The following is a 12,408-nucleotide window of genomic DNA, read 5'->3' on the forward strand; positions in this document are numbered from 1 at the left end:
CCGAAGGTTTTAACGACTTCGAAATAAATTGAGTCACACAGTTAACGTATAATAAAATTTATTTGTAACAATTATCACAGATATAAGCGACAACAATAATGCGCAACGACTAGGAGTTTGTTAACAACAATAGCAAAATGCAATTAATGACACGAGCAAAATATAATTAACATCAAAAGCAATAACGGTCGGCCGTGACAAAATACGCACTCACAAGCTTTTGATAAATACGTCCGGTTAACTAGTCAGCTCGCACGTAAGAGCAAGAGTATGAAAATTCTCTAAGACGAGTAAATAGTTTGCACATGGAATTTTGCGAAAGTTAAAAACGCGCGCAGACGTCAACGACTGATAGACGCGCGCAAGTATCGGCGATCGATTGCTGATTGGTCAGCGCGCTAGGGAGTTAAGTCTAGTGGCAAGAGTCGCTACAGAAAAAAGTAAATAACGCCATTTTCTATCCTCCTTCAAATCAAACAACTTTTATTTGAAACATTTTGTAGTACAACCGAAAATAAAAGTTTTTTCGGGTGATCGATTAAAATAGGACACTCTGTACATACTTTTAATTTGAGACAGTTTCCATATAATTTGGGGCTAAATTATGCCTGACTGATTATATTTTTTTCATGTTTTATTTTTTATAAGGGCATTTGTTATCTCAAAAATTAAAGCCAATCTAGCAAAATTAATGCCATATTCGGAATCAGCGACACAAAGTTACCCAAATATCTGTAATTGCTTGCGCACCGTTTGCACACCGTTCTTTTGCACATCGTTCTTGTGCACAACGTTTTTTACGTGTGTGAAGTTAGCCCCACACTTTTTGAATTTTATAAATTTTTAATTGTGCTGCATTGTGCTACGTTTGTGCCAATTTGTGCCGCAAACCGCAGCTCAATAACTTAAAGCTTTTTTTCAATTAAATAACAAAATTTTTACCAGCCCCGCACTTTTCAAATTTTGAATTTTGAATAATTGTGCTGTATTGTGCTACGTTTGTACTGATTTGTGCCACAAAAAATTGATAACTCAAATAACAATAGAAAAAATAACAAAAGACAAATGTTCTCTAGCCCCGCACTTTTTCACGATTAAGCTCTCGATTTTTCCATAAATTGTCATTAACTTGTGCCGTATTGTGACGTCGAAAATATTTCAAAATCTCATCCCGTTTTGTTAAAAAAAATTTAAAAAAACAAATACAAATCACACTACAAATACAAATCACACTGCAACGCTGATATAGAATTTTTGCAAGTTGTGCATTTTTACTGCGTTAAATATAAAGTAAAAGCAAGAGAAAAAATGTCAATAATCTTAGGGGTTGATAAAAATTCGTGAAAAAGAGTGAACAAAAAATTCGACATTTTTTAATTTTTGTTGTGCCGGATTGTGCTAGCACAGCAATTTTTTTCCAATAGAGTAAGCAGGCGGCAGAGGTAAAGTTCTCGCAGATAGGGACGCATAGATGTTAGGAAAAATAGGAATCGAAAATTTCACAATCGCGTAACTCTCGAACTGTAATAGATAATTGAATTCTGCAAAATGTGCCGAGTTATGTTATTCGAAACTCATAAGAAGTAGACGAAAAAAGTACTGAGCATATTGATGTGATTCGAACTAAACTGAAAAGATGAAAAGTAGTTGAATAGTTTGAATTATATGTCAAATTGTGCTGAACAGATACACAACTATTTTTTTTCAATAATAAAATAATAATAAAATACAATACAATACGATGAATTTGTGTTAAATCTCTCTTTCATATCTCTCTCTCGCGTTCTCTCTCTTCTCACACACACACTCACTCACACACACACACACACACACACACACACACACACACACACACACACACACACACACACACACACACAACGTTCTTTTGTTTTGGTTCTTGTATTTCAAATGAAATCTATCCATTGAGATCCTTGATAAGAATATCCTACATAATGCCCATTCTCAATATCACCATATTGTGCCACAATACCTGCTAAAAAAAACGAATTAACGCCAAACTGAATTTTTGGCTGAAATTCTGCAAGAAAATATTCTTTTTCTATATCATTTTTTATTGCGTCGCATTCTATAAGTATTTGTTTTCCGTATTTTATGTTTCTGTTCATACGTTTCTTACAGCAGATGGATCTATTATTTGGCATACCTTCTAAATATAGCCGTGGATAACTCGCAATATCCATGCTTTATAATAATATCTATATTAATAGGAACCAATACTGATTGACGCATGGTAATGTGTGAACATACGACACAATTTTTTATTTCTGTATAACTGGGATTGTTTTTAAAAACATATTGTGCTACATTTCCTATGCTAGAGAAACAGTCTATAGTTATATTATTTTTATTGATCTGAGTTTTGAAATTATTAATACCCATTAATATTTCGGCTCTTAATTTATACGTATTTTGACTGCAACCATTTTTTAAAAGTCACTTAACGAATTGCATAATGTTAGTATCGGATGTTTCAATACTATTTTTATAATATTCATTAATGCATGCACATGCAATTATGGATGCGATACTGTCCATGATCCAAAATGCACCTATATTTGGAACATAGTAGTATTTTTTCTAATACATCCACTGGTGCCATGCTCAGCTTGATAAGAGAAAATCTGTACGAATAAAATTACAGATGTAGAATAAAATCGAAAAAGTATTTTATTTTAAAATAATAATTAGATACTTAAAAAGTCGCTAGTAAAATTTTAAAATAGGAACGAAGTAAAGTCGACCCAACTAGCCAAAATTATATTTATTTAAACACAACGTTTCGACCATATGGATGTGGTCCTTATCAAGTGTAGAAATCAGTTGGAAAAAACCGTTGATATGTGAAGCCTCCATATTTAAGTCGAGGAGTAATATTAAAATAATAATTAGATACTTAAAAAGTCGCTAGTAAAATTTAAAATAGGAACGAAGTAAAGTCGACCCAACTAGCCAAAATTATATTTATTTAAACACAACGTTTCGACCATATGGATGTGGTCCTTATCAAGTGTAGACTTTTTAAGTATCTAATTATTATTTTAATATTACTCCTCGACTTAAATATGGAGGCTTCACATATCAACGGTTTTTTCCAACTGATTTCTACACTTGATAAGGACCACATCCATATGGTCGAAACGTTGTGTTTAAATAAATATAATTTTGGCTAGTTGGGTCGACTTTACTTCGTTCCTATTTTATTTTATTTTATGAAATGCTAGTACCCAAAGTAGACGTAAGCGCGTCTTATCCGATATAATCACAAATCTATTAAACAATAGTGACTGTGTGTCGATCACTCGCCGTCTCGTCTGCGCTACAGATTAGGTAAGTAAGACGTTTCCTCCACCAATACAAAAGGCTATCGCTGCGCTGTCGTCTGCTAAGACTCGCCGTCTCGTCTGCGCTACAGATTAGGTAAGTAAGACGTTTCCTCCACCACTACAGAAGGCTATCGCTGCGCTGTCATCTGCTAAGTCGCTGTTCGCATGCTCTTGTTCGCCGTTTGCCTCGCGTGTAGCGGAGTGTAAAAGCACGTGTAGCGGAGTGTAGCGGAGAAAACAAATGCATGCGCTCGAAACAGCGATAGCTTTTTGTAGTGGTGGAGGAAACGTCTTACTTATCTAATTACTTAATTTTATTTTATCATTATTTATCACAAGTTTCATTTAATTTTGTGTTGGCGATATTTGAGTTTTGCGCGTACAAGACGCACGTTCTGCTCATATCGATTAGATATGTCGATTTCTCTACTTCCGCGAGAGACTTGCGCACTGACGGGCGGACAGACCTATATACCGAGATATATGAGTAACACGTGTTCTAAGATCTGGATTAATAATCCTGTAATAATTTTTATTCAAATAATTTGTATTCAAGAGATATATATTATATATAAATAAAGAAGATATATCCAGAATTCTAACAGGTTATGGTCCCAGGACACGGCAATAAAGTTGAGCTGTAAGTCTGTTATATTAAGCAGTTGCCTTAAAGGTTAGTTTTGCCACGTGCTGTAATAATATTCTGATATCGATCGAAATGGTACCGAGTGCATTAATGTCCACTCGAATTAAGCCTTTGTCCAAGGACTAACTACGAAACTTGGAAAATGCAAGTGGAAGAGACAGCACTGTTGACCAAGAACGATCTTTGGGAATATGTGAGTGGTGAGAGACCACCACTGGATGAGACAGCAGGAATTGATGCTACCGCAGTCGCCGCAAGTGTCCGAGCCAAGGAGGAGTGGACCAAGTGTGATAAAAAGGCGAAATCAGATTTGATATTGTCGATACATCCGTCGGATCTACAGCATGTACGAGGATGTGTGACCTCTCGTCAGATTTGGCTAAAACTTGAATTTATTTATGCGTCGAAAGGCCCTGCTAGAAAGGCCACGTTATTAAAGCAACTCATGCTTCAAAAATTGATTGAAGGTGGCTAGAGACCACATAAATAAATTCTTTGACGCAGTGGACCGACTGGCCGCAGTGGATGTTCAGATACACATGGATTTGCTATCAATAATGTTGCTGTATAGTCTTCCCTCTAGTTATGAGAATTTTAGGTGTGCGATCGAGTCTCGAGATAAGCTGCCCACAACAGATGCTCTTAAGATAAAGATACTGGAAGAGAGCGATGCGAGAAAACAGTCAAATGTCGTTGAAATTGTGGGAGCCTTCGCTACTGGAAGCAATAAGAATCGACGACCGCAATGACAAGGGAAGAACAGCAAGAAAAATACGCCTGCAAATTCATTCAAAGGTAAATGCTATAAATGTGGCAAGCAAGGCCACAAGTCACCGGATTGTCCAACAAGGAAGAATGAAGCAAGTCCGAAAAACTAAAGAGAAGAAACAGTGTGCAAAGGCCTCGGATGACACATTTGCAGCGTATTATAGCAGAAGTCGGATATCAGATGAGGAAGACGTCTCATTACGACCATGGATCCTCGACAGTGGTTGTACGGCACATTTATGTTGAGATAAGCTATCATTCAAGTATCTAGATGCGTCTACGTATGGAAAAATCAATTTAGCCAGTGAAGCATCCAGTGAGATCAAAGGAAAAGGAACCGTAGGTTTGTCAATAACAAATGGAAAGGATCTCAGGTCAGAGTTCCTTGATACTTTATTCGTGCCAGAATTAAGATCGAATCTAATTTCAGTTGCTAAGATTACCAACAAGGATCACGATGTGTTATTCAGACATGATTCAGCCATTGTATTTAATCAACATGGACAAATAAAATTGACAGCTGAACGTCGAGGTGATCTTTATTATGTTAATGAAGGAAATAGCATGGCTGGCATAGCTGAGACTAAGGATCAAATTAGAGTGAAGAGATGGCACAAGCGTTTAAGTCATTTGAACTCAAGAGACCTTGTAAAGGTCATTGGCAAGTTGACTGAAGAGAAACTCACCATGAAGGATGCAGGATGGTTGTCGCAGTGTGATGTATGTTTAAGAGGCAAAATGACGGCCTTGCCTTTTCCCACAAGCGAACGACAAAGTGATGAGGTGCTACAGATAGTACATTCAGATGTTGTTGGGCCATTTAGAACTCAAGCGGCGAATGGAGCTAAATATTTTGTCACCTTCGTTGATGATTATACCAGATGGTGCGAAGTCTTCTTCTTAAAGCAGAAAAGTGGAGTACTGGAGGCATTTCAAATGTATCAAGCTCACGTTGAAAAGCAGACTAAAAAGAAGATAAAGTGCGTTCAATCGGACAATGGAAAGGAGTATTGTAATGAACAGTTCGATTACTTTCTGGATAATCAAGGTATTGAACGTCGATTGACCGTTGTAAGGACACCTCAACAAAATGGTATTGCGGAGCGCATGAACCGAACCCTGTTGGACATGGCGCGTTGTTTGTTAATCCAATCAAGACTTCCGTTGATGTTTTGGACAGAAGCAGTTGCGACTGCATGTCACATCCAAAATCGATGTCCATCGAGTAGCCTGAATGGAGATATACCATATGATGGACCATAAAGATGGACAGGCCGAGAAACGACCTGGAATTATTTGAGGATATTTGGGTCGACAGTGTATGTCTTAGATAAAAGTCCATCGAAGGGGAAGCTCCCTGAACGATCTGTAAAAGGAGTATTTGTTGGATATCCTCGTGAGACGAAAGGATATAGAATATGGCTGCCCGAAGTCAAGAAGTTTATTATAGCGAGAGACGTTAAGTTCCAAGAAGAAAGTACAACAGGATCTACCGATGATAAGGAGTTATATTGATAAACAACGTTGATCGATGATGACATTGAGACCGAAGAGGACAGTCAGATCGAGATAATAACAAATAGTTATAATATGAAAAATTCCTCTTTGCGTGAATTGCCGAGGCGATCAACATCATCTCGTGATACATCGGTATCACGTCCTGACATCGTGGAAAAAATAGAAGAGGGCGAGGACGACCAAGGATAATCCGTACGGGATTTCGAGGACGCCCTAGAAAATTGTTTTCATCGTATCAGGAGAGAGATCGAGAATCACAAGAAGATTCAACGATTCCGGATGAAGATGAAGAAGGAGATGACGAAATATTTGCTGGAGTTGCAGAAATAGCTATCAAGGAAGCAATGATGTCGCCTGAAAATGAAGAATGGAAAGAAGCTATACAATCAGAAGTAGAAAGCTTAGTGAAAAATGATACTTGGGAAATTGTTGAGAAACCACAAGATCAAAATGTAGTACGCAGTCGCATCGTGCTGACTAATAAGTATAAACAAGATGGATCTATCGAAAGAAGAAAAGCTCGGATTGTTGCAGAGGGCTATAGTCAGAAATATGGAGTGGAATATAATCAGAGTTTCGCTCCTGTGGCTAGAATGGAGTCTATACGACTCATGTTGGCTCTCGCAGTCGAACTTGGAATGAAGATCCGACAGTTTGATGTGGTAACGGCGTATCTAAACGGGACTCTTGAAGAAAAGGTGTTTATGGAGATCCCAGTGATGTTACCTGAAATGCTTGAGAGAATCGCCGGTGACAAACAAGTCAGTCATGAAGTAAAGAAACGAGCTACAAAAATGTTGGAGAATTTACAGCGAGGTAAAAATGTGTGTCAACTACAGAAGGCCCTCTATGGACTACGGCAAGCAGGTCGGCAGTGGCATGCTCGTCTTTCAAAGAAGCTAACTAGTGTTGGATTGATATCCACGAAAGGGGAATCTTGTATGTATCATGCAAAGCGTAATTGGAACCTAATATTGCTTATAATTAGGGCAACCAAAATATGTTAGAGCATATTTTTTTTAATTTGATTAATAAAGAAATAGATTACATATAAATTTATTTCGGAAGAAACTATGCATTTTAAACCTTATATGTAACAGGATATTTTTGCATATTTTAGTCGTAAGTACTTATTTTTGCATATTTTAGCTATAAGTGCATATATTTTTGCTTATTTTACTTTTTATATTTTTTTATTTTACTTACTGTGCAGATTGAAGTTGTAACATATGCTATGGAAGCAATTAATAATGTAAACGGCGAGACAGCGAATTTTATTTTTAAAAAATGTGCAAACGTTATTGCGAAGAATAGTGGATTTACTGTTTTAAAGGAACTTTCAGCACGATTGATTGGAAAATCTGATAATACGGATACTACAAAAACGGACAAGTACAGCGTTCAAGAAACCTTGGCATTTAAATATGCACCTATAACTTCTGTTGATGTCGAACGAAGTTTTTCAATGTATAAAAATGTTCTGCGAGCAAATAGGTAAAGCTTTTTGTTTGAAAACTTAAGTGAAATGTTTATTATTTACTGTAATCAAAATATAAATTAAAAGAGTTAAACTTTTGACTTTAATATGACTATGCGTTTTTATATGCGTTAATTTAAATGTATGTGCTTTGTGTTTTTTATAAATTCAATGGAATTAATAAATCTTAAAATAAGAATATATACAATGTAAACAATTTTTCATTAAGTTTATTTTAATTTTAATTTAAATTGTAATTTTTTAAGAGCATATTTCTCTGTTTTTAGAGTATTTTTTAAAATTTTATGGAGCATATTTTAAGCGCTTAAAACAAGATTTTCACATCTTATTTTTGGTTGCCCAGTTATAATATAATATATGTGGACGACATTCTCGTAGCCTCTACGGATTTTAAGTGGATTGATGAAGTCAAGATGAAGTTGCAAGAGGAATTTGAAATCAAGGATCTCGGGCTAGCAGAATATTGCTTGGGATTGGAGATAAATCAAGAAGAGGACTTCATCATGGTAACACAAACTAGATATATCCTAGATATACTTGAGAAGTACGGGATGAAGCAGTGCAATCCAGTGGACACCGGCTGAGCTTCAGGTCAAGACCCCTGAAAAGTCTACAGAAGAGACCAAGGATAGAAATTGGCCTTATCGAGAGCTAATAGGAGTTCTGATGTACCTTGCAAACACTATATCGAGGCTTGCTCAATTGAACAATGAGCCTACTCATCAACATTGGGCAGCAGCAAAAAGAGTATTGCGGTACTTGGCAGGAACCAAGGACTTAGGACTGGTATATGCAAAGACGAATCAACCCTTATTCGGTTACGCTGATGCTGACTGGGGAGGCTGTATGACCGATAGACGTTCATTTACTGGTTATACCTTCATCTTAGGCGGAGTGGCGATAACCTGGAAGTCACAGAAGCAGCGGACAGTTGCATTGTCCTCGACCGAGGTCGAATAGGTTAGCCTGTCCGAAGCTACAAAAGAAGCGCTATATTTACGCAGTCTGTTGCGTGAAATAGGGCTCAAGGAGAGGTCATCTGTGAGGCTCTATATCGATAATCAAGGAGCACTTCATTTGGCTTCAAATAATATGTATCATCCAAGGACGAAACATATTGACATTCGTTGGCATTTTATTCGGGAGTCTGTCGAGAGAGGATCTATCACTATGGAGCACATTCCAACCGATCAGATGGCAACGGACGTTTTAACCAAAGCGTAACCGAGGACGTCACATTGGAGATGCGTCGACGACCTTGGACTAACGATCCTGGAGGACTATTAACGACGTGCATCTTGAGGGGGCGTGTTGGCGATATTTGAGTTTCGCGCGTACAAGACGCACGTTCTGCTCATATCGATTAGATATGTCGATTTCTCTACTTCCGCAAGAGACCTGCGCACTGACGGGCGGACAGACCTATTTATATACTGAGATATATGAGTAATACGTGTCCTAAGATCTGGATTAATAATCCTGTAATAATCTTTATTCAAATAATTTGTATTCAAGAGATATATATTATATATAAATAAAGAAGATATATCCAGAATTCTAACATTTTGTTTTTAAATATAATATATATGTACATCTGTAATATTTTAAAAATATAAAAAATAATATTAAAAATATGAAACACAAAAAAATATAAAAAATGCAAAAAAAATTAAAAATAATACAAAAAAAAAATTTTTTTAAACAAACAAAAAGGAATTAGAATACCGCTACGTCCACGTCGTTGGTTCCGCCTAACGCAGGAATGGGTATATATTGTTTATCACATATTAAAATTTTATGCATAAAACATATCTTCTTATATAACCATTCACTGTTAAAAAATATAAGTTTCTAATATTTTATTAAAGTTGTGTGTGTGTGTGTGTGTGAGGGGGGGGGGGGGAGGGAGAGGAAGAGAGGGAGAGGTGGAGGAGGAGAGAAAGGGAGAGAGAGAGAGAGAGAGGGCGAGGGAGAGAGAGGGAGAGAGGGGGAGGGAGAGTTATGGAGGGAGGGAGAGAGGGGAGCGGGGTGAAAAGGGGAGAGGGGTGGAGAGGGAGAAAGAGAGGGAGAAAGAGAGGGAGAGAGGTGAGGGGAGGGGAGAGGGGGAGGAGAGAGAGAGAGAGAGAGAGAGAGAGAGAGAGAGAGAGAGAGAGAGAGAGAGAGAGAGAGAGAGAGAGAGAGAGAGAGAGAGAGAGAGAGAGAGAGAGAGAGAGAGAGAGAGAGAGAGAGAGAGAGAGAGAGAGAGAGAGAGAGAGAGAGAGAGAGAGAGAGAGAGAGAGAGAGATTTAACACAAATTCATCGTATTGTATTTTATTTTATTATTATTTGATTATTGAAAAAAATAGTTGTGTATCTGTTCACCACAATTTGGCACATAATTCAAACTACTTTTCATCTTTTTCAGTTTAGTTTGAATTACATCAATCTGCTCAGTACTTTTTTCGTCTACTTCTTATGAGTTTCGAATAACATAACTCGGCACATTTTGCAGAATTCAATTATCTATTACAGTTCGAGAGTTACGCGATTGTGAAATTTTCGATTCCTAATTTTCCTAACATCTATGTGTCCCTATCTGCGAGGACTTTATCTCTGCCGCCTTCTTACTATTGGAAAAAAATTGCTGTGTTACTCTAGCACAATCCGGCACAACAACAAAAATTAAAAAATGTCGGATTTTTTGTTCACTCTTTTTCACGAATTTTTATCAACCCCTAAAATTATCGACATTTTTTCTCTTGCTTTTACTTTACTAGAACAACAACAAAGCGCGCGCTACGTGCGCACCATTTATATAATTTCATTTGTATATTTTATTAATCTACCATAATATAATAATTCAATGAACATACTCTGCAATAGACTTCATTACTGGCTGTAAGCTAACGCGAATAATATGACTTTCAGCGAATAATAATATGACAATTTTCTTACATATTATTAGTCTATAAATAAAATTATATTAAATATATAATTATATTAATTATATTAATTAATATTTAATTAATTAATGTTATATTAATTAATAAATTAATTAGCAGTAACATTGTGATCTTGTAAAGTAGGCACTTTTACGGTTAATCTGGTGGTAATGCGTAGCAAATAGACAGCACAATTTAATATTCCTTGCCAAATGTCTATAAAAATGCAAAATTCAAACACGTATTATTAAATGTTTTTAATATTAATCTTATATAATGACAAATTTTTTTATGTATACCTACTTCGAAGACAAATCAAACAATCTTATATTTTCTGAACTTTTTAATCTAATATAAATTAAACACTAAGAATATAATCGGGTTCGATTCCCGATTCAGCGACTTTCGGATCTATATTTTTCTCGCCTATAATTCTGTAGGGGGGTTAGAGGAGATTTTTGGAATTAAAAATCTCGAATTGAGATTGTTCCTTAATAAAGTCTTGGCGGTGTACCAAGCAAAATGTGTGCCCCGTGCACAATTAGTTAATTCCAACGAAAAATTAATTTTCGTTGGAATCGACGCACCGACATCCGCGTACGGCTCGAATAGCCTATCTATTACCGATTTATATCTAATATAAATTAAATAAAGATGAAAACTAAGCAACAATGCATAATGAAGTTTTCCAAGAGAATACAATTATCTTTAAGTTTAAATTAAAAAAACTCTAAAATTATAATTATTTATATTTTGCTGAAACAAAAAATTTTTTTATTTAATAAAGAATATTTAATTTATATGATAAAACTTAAATTTTTCAAGTTTTAAAAAATATAAATACAAAAAAAATTAATATTAAAAAAAAAGTTTTAAACAATAATATATGTAAATAATATTTTATGTAATAACTTAATAAAAAAATATTTAATGTATTTTTTCAGTTATTTTAAATAATTTAGTTTTTTTAATTATGTTAAAATTTATTTTAAATTATTTTTAATATTTCCTTACCTTTTTTCTTTAATTAAGTAAAACATTCATCAATATTTATTCTTACTATTCAATTTTATTTTTCTTGTTTTGACACTAAAATAAAATAAAATAATTTTTAATAAATATTAAAATTATATTTATTTTAAAATTATAATTATATAATATTTATTTGAATATTTACTTCTGGTAATGAGTTTGTGATTCTTTTTTTTTTAATGGAGTAGCAGCTTTTAATATTACAGCTAATGGTAAACGCCCTTGCATTCGTTTTATATCTTGTGTATTTTGTACTAAAAAATAAGATGGTTCTACTGCTTGGATTGTACCAATAACTTGCACTTTATCACCTTTCTGTATTTTATAATCATAATATTCTTCTTCATTGAAATTTATTATATGTATTTCAATTTTATATTCGCCATCAGTTAACGAACCGCAACCTATGATCATATTTAATCTATTGTTATATACAGGGTGATTCAAAACAACCTGATGTCCTTGAAATGTCATATTCATGAACGAATTCTGAGACGATTTTTCCTTTTGCAAAATTTTGTTCGAAGCTTAGTTTTTGAGTTATAATTGAAAAAAGTTAGCGAATTATGAGTCCGATACAACGGGCAGGCAGGGACGGCGCAACGCGTCGCGAGACTAATATAGCCTTACACTTCCCTAGACAGTCAATATTATTGACACAATATTTGATATTAATT

The sequence above is a fragment of the Prenolepis imparis genome, unplaced genomic scaffold (genome assembly GCF_030444845.1).
Source record: "Prenolepis imparis isolate NDT839.2.m4 unplaced genomic scaffold, iyPreImpa1.0 SCAF_16, whole genome shotgun sequence".
NCBI lineage: Eukaryota > Metazoa > Arthropoda > Insecta > Hymenoptera > Formicidae > Prenolepis > Prenolepis imparis.